Raw genomic sequence first — 6,419 nt, forward strand, 5'->3', positions numbered from 1 at the left:
CTCTACGATGCCGCCCTGATTCATTCTAGTCCCTGATACGGCTGATGTCCTCATGCAGGTGCACGAGAGATCCAACGCCCTTGGTGCTGGCAAGGCGCAGCAAAGCGGATCTCACGAATTCCACCACCACCGCTCGCCGCCGTCAGTAGGGCCAGCAAGGCTGCGACTTCCGCTTCTTCCTGTTCCGTGACGTGTCCTCCAAGCTGCCCCAATTCTCCACTCTCTTCTGACCTCCGCCTCACCAGCGAGGTGAGATGGAGTGGCGGATTCCCTTGAGTCTCTTGGCCAGAGCATGTATGCAGTCCAATCTTATGCATGTCAATGGAATTGTGACGGGTGTGGCTGGGAGAAAATGTAAGCAGGAAGTGAAGCAGCTGGATCTCTGCACGCAACAAGACGCTCACCACAACGCCAAGGAGAAGGCCACAAATGTAAGTAGTACTACTGCTTTAAAGTCCCAAAGATTTTGTCCTGAAGCAAAATTTTCGTCGTGACACAGACATCACGTGTTTGTCACACTTGAAACTAAGGTGCAAATGTTAGAGAAAAACTAGCAAATGCGTGCATTGGGATCAATTGCTGCTTGGTTGCTTACCCAAACCTAAGAAACTTTACCCGGAAGCAATCACTGCATGCAAAATGTGTATGCGCATGTTGGACAGGTGAAGTCGTATCGTGGCAACAAACACAGTTCTGCTGCATATACAGACTCCACTAATAGGTCCATAATAAGGAGTGAGGTGAGATAGAGCGGATGGCGATGCTCGGTAACCTCTACGGTGGATTCCATTGAGTGCTGTGGACAAGGGTAAGGACGAGTGTGAGCGGTTGCTGAATTCTTCAGTTTCGAACGCCATTGAGTGTGTATATACGCGTCTTCTTTCCATTCTCTGTGTTATAAGTTTCCTGTAATCTCTTTTGAAAAAAGATAACTCACACTGCAATTGTAGTGGTTTATTGCCATTTAACTTACACATCCAACATAAATTCTTAGCCTGAACATGTTCAATCCAAATATGTCGAAACAGGGCATGTTGAGATTTCAAATATCTCATTTTTCTGTATTAAATATGTTGCACCAACTAGCTGACCTGATATCTCCTGTTATTTTAACCAGCTGTTCAATTGATCCCTCCGACGCTGCTCTTCCTCGTCCGCGCCGGATCTCGGTCCTGGGATTCTCTCCCTCCCAGCTGCTGTACCGCCCGTTCCCCTTCTTCACGATCGTGCTTCTGGACAGGGGTTCGTTGTAGCTACTTCAGGCATGGTGCACATACATCTGGTTGTGGTGGTCGGCAAGCAACCTTCTGTCCTTACTGAATGCGTCATCTACCTTCTGGTGGTCGTCAATCGATGGTGTACACCGTGTCCAGCATGGTGATAATTAAACCTTTCCCACCCATGGCTTCATGTTGTTCTGTTCTTATGGTCCATAATTTCCCCCAGTTCACTTGTACACACATGGATGGATGGAACGGATGCAAAAAGAGAGTAGTAATATTGTTTAAGAGAGAGAGAGAGAGAGACTCACACACACACAAACTTGGATTGCTTTTTTGCATTTGGTCTTTAAAAAGTTCGCCCAACAAATGTCTCGGTAGGTCTGGCTATTAAAGTTATCTCAGTAGGCCCTGTTATGGTGTACTCCTACAAGCAATATCTATCTGGTTCACATGTACACATATAATATGGTCAGGAAAAATCTAGTAGTACAATATGGTCAGTAAAACAACCTTGTTCTCAAGGTTCAGGTCTAGTCAGTAGCCGTAGCTGCAAAAACAGGAGAAAAGTCGGTCTGACTTGTTGCTTTCTCGATTTTTTGTTTTATTTTGGAAATGAGTATGTCTAGTCAAGATTCTATATTGTGAAGAATATGCAATGCCTGTCATTGTTTTTACTCATGGGACTATGTAAGTTGCTACATCTGTTTGATCCAGGAAATCCAATAGTTAGCATACAGTTTAAATAAATCGAATCAATTCCATTAATCTGGACAGATTTGAAGATAGCATCTATAAGGGTTTATTTTGTATTGCAGTGGTTGTGCTTGCACATTTAATGCTGCCGAGAAGCTACACATATTTGGCATTCGCGGCCGAGCCGCTCACCATCATGGAGTTGGATCACACTAGGTAATTCACTGACTCTAGCTTGCTCAGCTTGTTCCCTTTGTCCGTCTAATTTCAGTTCTTCACCATGTTGATGTTGGTAGTGACTAATACTAGTACTATTCGTGTTCTTGATTCCAGACCTCAATGGCATGCTCTGCCATGTGGCCTCCTTGATGCTGGTCGTCGAGCGCTGATTCGACTAGACTATCGCGCACATATTGATCACATTTGATAAACAAGCTATGATCGTTGGAGAGTACCCCTCAGATATATAGGTTAATTTGACTCGATTTTGGTAATATTTAGTCTGGCTTCTCTATATTGCCCTTGGCGATTCATTGTTAGGTTTCTACACTACTCTTTACATTTTACACTTGGCATGTTTCCCGGTAAGACCTCGGAGGGTTCTATGTATAAATGAATCTTTACTTGGCCAACATAGGTCTCGATACTAACTCGATCCTAACATGTGCCCCCACTGAATTGTGAATTTCCCTTGAACAACACACCTTCAGTTAGTTGTGGTGTGAATTTCAAATCCAATTACTGCATTGTTAGTTCGAGGATGATTTCTGATGGCTCAGTACACACGTTTGATTTTCTAGCAGGTGCTTTGATCTGAAGGATTGGTTTGTGATACATCATTGATTCATCGTTGACACAAATATGAAAGCACACTAGAAAGATAAACATAGGTATGCCACTATTACTCTCCTGTGCTCCATCTCATGCTCTGTGTGCCCACTTGAAATGAATAAATGTCATATACATTTATTTTTTATAGTACTGAAAGATATGTAAGTAGGGGTGGCTTTTTTTATGAATATAAGTAGCAAAACAATAGAAGTTAGCAACATGATTGCAGATTGAATTGTCGAACTGATATGATAATCATTTGATCTATGATGGCGTATGAGTAGAATGCACATATGCACATATGTGACTCCGTTCTTTTAATATTATAGGAGATCATAGCTGAAGGGTGGGTTTCCAACGACGGTGGTGTGCTGCCAGTCTTCCAGTGCCGACAAGATGGCTAGTTTGTCGCCCCGTAACCCTGGTGGTGGGCTCCCATGACTTCCTCCTGGGTTACCTACCACTTAGGTGAGTCCCTGATGTCCTTTTCCTTTGGCTACTCTTGTCTTTCTTAATCTTTGTTGTTTTCTGGTCTAAGACTCAGAGATGGGATGAATTCATGATTGTTGAATGCTTAGAAACTAGAAAATGGCTCTGTAGGAGGCATGCACGCTCGTACTGAGAGATGCTATTCGTTTGCTTTGTCTTCCAAATCAAGAGACATGTATTCGTGTGCCTCCAGCATTTATTAAATTTCTTCAAATTTCAAAACTTTGTTGTTGTACATGCAAGGATTGTTTCATTCATCAAGAAAATAAAACAGGCCATGCCCATCAGCAACTACTCCTACTGTTTGAATAAATAAGAAATGACCATCATTTTGGATAAATTACAGCATTAATCCATCAAGGGGCATGGGCAATTTCCTTGTTCTATTTCTTACTGAATCTGGTTCCATCAAAGATGCCGACAACTTTGCAGCCGTCCACCTCACCATTGCCGGCAATTGCTCCCTGCAGGTAGCATCTCATCTCCCTCTGCTCACTCACTCGCTGACTGAGCTGCAGCGTTTGTAAACAATAGTGTGTCTACTGTTGAGGTTCATGGGATTTCCCATCTTGGAATGTAATACTAACTCTTAAGGTAACAAAACTATGATGCAACGTTTGTATTTTGAGCTAAAAATCTAGTAGTACAATATGGTCAGGAGAACAACCTTGTCCCAAGGTTCAGGTCTATTCACTAGCTGCAGCTGCAAAAATAGGAGTCAAGTCTGTCTGTCTGACCTGTTGCTTTCTTGATTTTGTTTTATTTATGTTGGAAATGAATCTAGTCAAAATTATACATTGTGGATAATATGTAATGCCTGTTGTTGTTTTTGCTCATGTGACTATGTAAGTTGCTACATCTGTTTGATCCAAGAAATCCAATAGTTAGCTTGCAGTTTGAATAAATCAAAAAGATTTCATTAATATGGTCAGGTTTCAATATAGCATCTATAAGAGTGCATCCAATTTTTCACGCTATCCCACTCACTTAATCTTATTCTTGGTTAAGCATTTTGCCTTGATTCATGTCAATAATCTATTGGTCAGTTTACATTGCCTCTAATGTCCTCTGCTTTGTTTGTCCTGCTCAATTACTTATCATGATGGAGTAGGAATTTATCACTCGACAACTACATGATAGACTAGATTGGTAGTTAGTTTATGGTTTAAGTTAATCAAAACGATTATATAATTTCCAGTAATATGGACAAGTTTACGTTCACTCCACTTGGAGCTCTTAGTATAATCATCACTCTCGGATTTTGGGATACAATATCTTGTGTTTTCTCATATAAGATTCTTTATGGTTTAATCATTAATCTGGAGGTTTAATTTGTATTGCAGTGTTGTACTTGCACATGTAATGCTGCGCAAGAAGGTACACATACTCGAGCCAGTCCATGAGCCGACTCACTATGATGAAGCCTGACGCTAAGTTGGATCACACTGGGGTCAGTCATGGACTCGGTTGCTCAGCCAGTTCTTTCTGCCAAGCTAATTTCAGTTCTGCACCATGTTGATGTTGGTAGCGTCTAATACTAGTATCATTCGTGTTCTTGTTTCCAGGATTCAATGATATGCTCTGCCCGGTGGCCTCCAGGATCAGACTCGACTCATGAAGAACACCCAAGGTACTATGTAAACCATACTTTGCTAGCTTAACTGAGTATTTGTACTAGCATCAGTCAGTCATAATCAATTTATCATTGAAAAATATGAAAGCACATTAGAAAGATAAACATGACATCCAGTGTCTGTTCTTTTATCAATGTGCATGTATGTGTGCTCTCTTGAAGTCATTGAATAGTAGATAATTTTCTAGCATGCATGGCACTCAGGTATATTTGATCTCACACGTCAGTAGTATTCTTTGTTATTCATTTTGGATTCCACACGTGATTGGAATCTTACATTCGGCACTGTTGCTTGTCTCCCAATAGGACTTAACAGAGGTTTATGACTAAATGAACCTTTAGTTGATCAATAAGTGCATGAATCCAACCTTATGAACCTTTTTTGACCGAATGATGTCCCAGGTAATGGTATATCAAGTGCCTGAAATTTTTGATGGCAATGTAGTTTATTTAGTATAGTAAAAGTGATCTTGTACCCTGATAATTGAAGAATTTTTTGATGTCCTCTCTAGGAGCTTGTCAACAGAAATGATGACCTGTATAGCTTGTTGTTCATTAGCTATTGTGTTCATATATAGCTCGCTGTCCTCCAAACTGAAAATGCCCATCATAATAAATGTTGCCTGGCAGTATTGTCCTTTATAGTTTGCTCCTGATCATCATTCTGTTACCAATTTACTTGGCCTTCAACTAATCTTGTTCCTGTGTACCTAGGGACCTGACTTAATGATGAGGATGATGTTGGAGGAATCGGAGTGGTCACTGAAGATCGTGGACTCGCATCCGCCATTGCTGGAAGTTTGAACTTCGAGAGGGCCGACCGATCCCGTATGAGAAGACCACCGATGTGATCATAGGTAAGCCGTTGGTTCCTCTACTATGCTCCATCTCATTCTCTGCATGCCCACTTGAAATGAATAAAGGTCATATACATTTCTTTTGTATAGTACTTGAAAGATATGTAAATAGGTGGGCTCTTTTTGATGAATAAGTAACGAAACAATAAAAATTATCAACTTTTTTTGTTTTATGCCGGTCATCGAGCGTCGGCTAGTGTTGTGCCGGTCATCAAGTCGATGATTTAATGTTCGGATCTGTGGTAGTGGTCTTCTGGCCACCACAAGTATGTGATTTTTATGATCTTTCTTTTTACTGGAATTGGTCTCTTGTAGTTCGGTGCTAATTAGCATCATGGTCTTTGATTTTTTTATCCCTTTTGATTCTAGTCATAGATATGCTATATGTTTTTCTAAGAGTCTGTACAGTGCAGTTTATAAATTGGAGCCGACCTGCTGGGGCATCTTTCTGACATATTAACATCTATTTTGAATTAACTTACGTGAAATTGTACTTAAAGGTCAAGGATAGGGAATTAAAATACTTCAACCGAATTTGATTGGAAACAACATGGTGCTATTGGCTATTAGTCTACTAGTTGGGTCCGACATTTACTAAAACAAAACCTCGTTTGCTTATTTTTTTATTTGCTGAAAAGCTCTGAGCATCTATATATTATGGATATCTTAATGTTTTGTAAAAAACATCTTTAT

At 40.7% G+C, this 6,419-nt stretch overlaps 1 long non-coding RNA gene across 3 annotated transcripts; it reads left to right on the top strand.

Annotated features, from left to right (window-relative positions):
* Window positions 1-336: 336 nt before the first annotated feature.
* LOC119325721 lies at window positions 337-2,749 on the top strand. Of its 3 annotated transcripts, none has more exons than XR_005157652.1 (4): window positions 337-431; window positions 2,039-2,132; window positions 2,250-2,386; window positions 2,720-2,749. It is a non-coding gene; the product is annotated as an uncharacterized LOC119325721 (long non-coding RNA). The 3 variants fall into 3 exon arrangements; XR_005157651.1 differs by having other exon boundaries at window positions 2,250-2,406; window positions 2,720-2,740; XR_005157650.1 differs by lacking the exon at window positions 2,720-2,749 and having other exon boundaries at window positions 2,250-2,418.
* Window positions 2,750-6,419: the final 3,670 nt, after the last annotated feature.

This window comes from Triticum dicoccoides, chromosome 6B (genome assembly GCF_002162155.2).
Source record: "Triticum dicoccoides isolate Atlit2015 ecotype Zavitan chromosome 6B, WEW_v2.0, whole genome shotgun sequence".
Classification (NCBI taxonomy): domain Eukaryota; kingdom Viridiplantae; phylum Streptophyta; class Magnoliopsida; order Poales; family Poaceae; genus Triticum; species Triticum dicoccoides.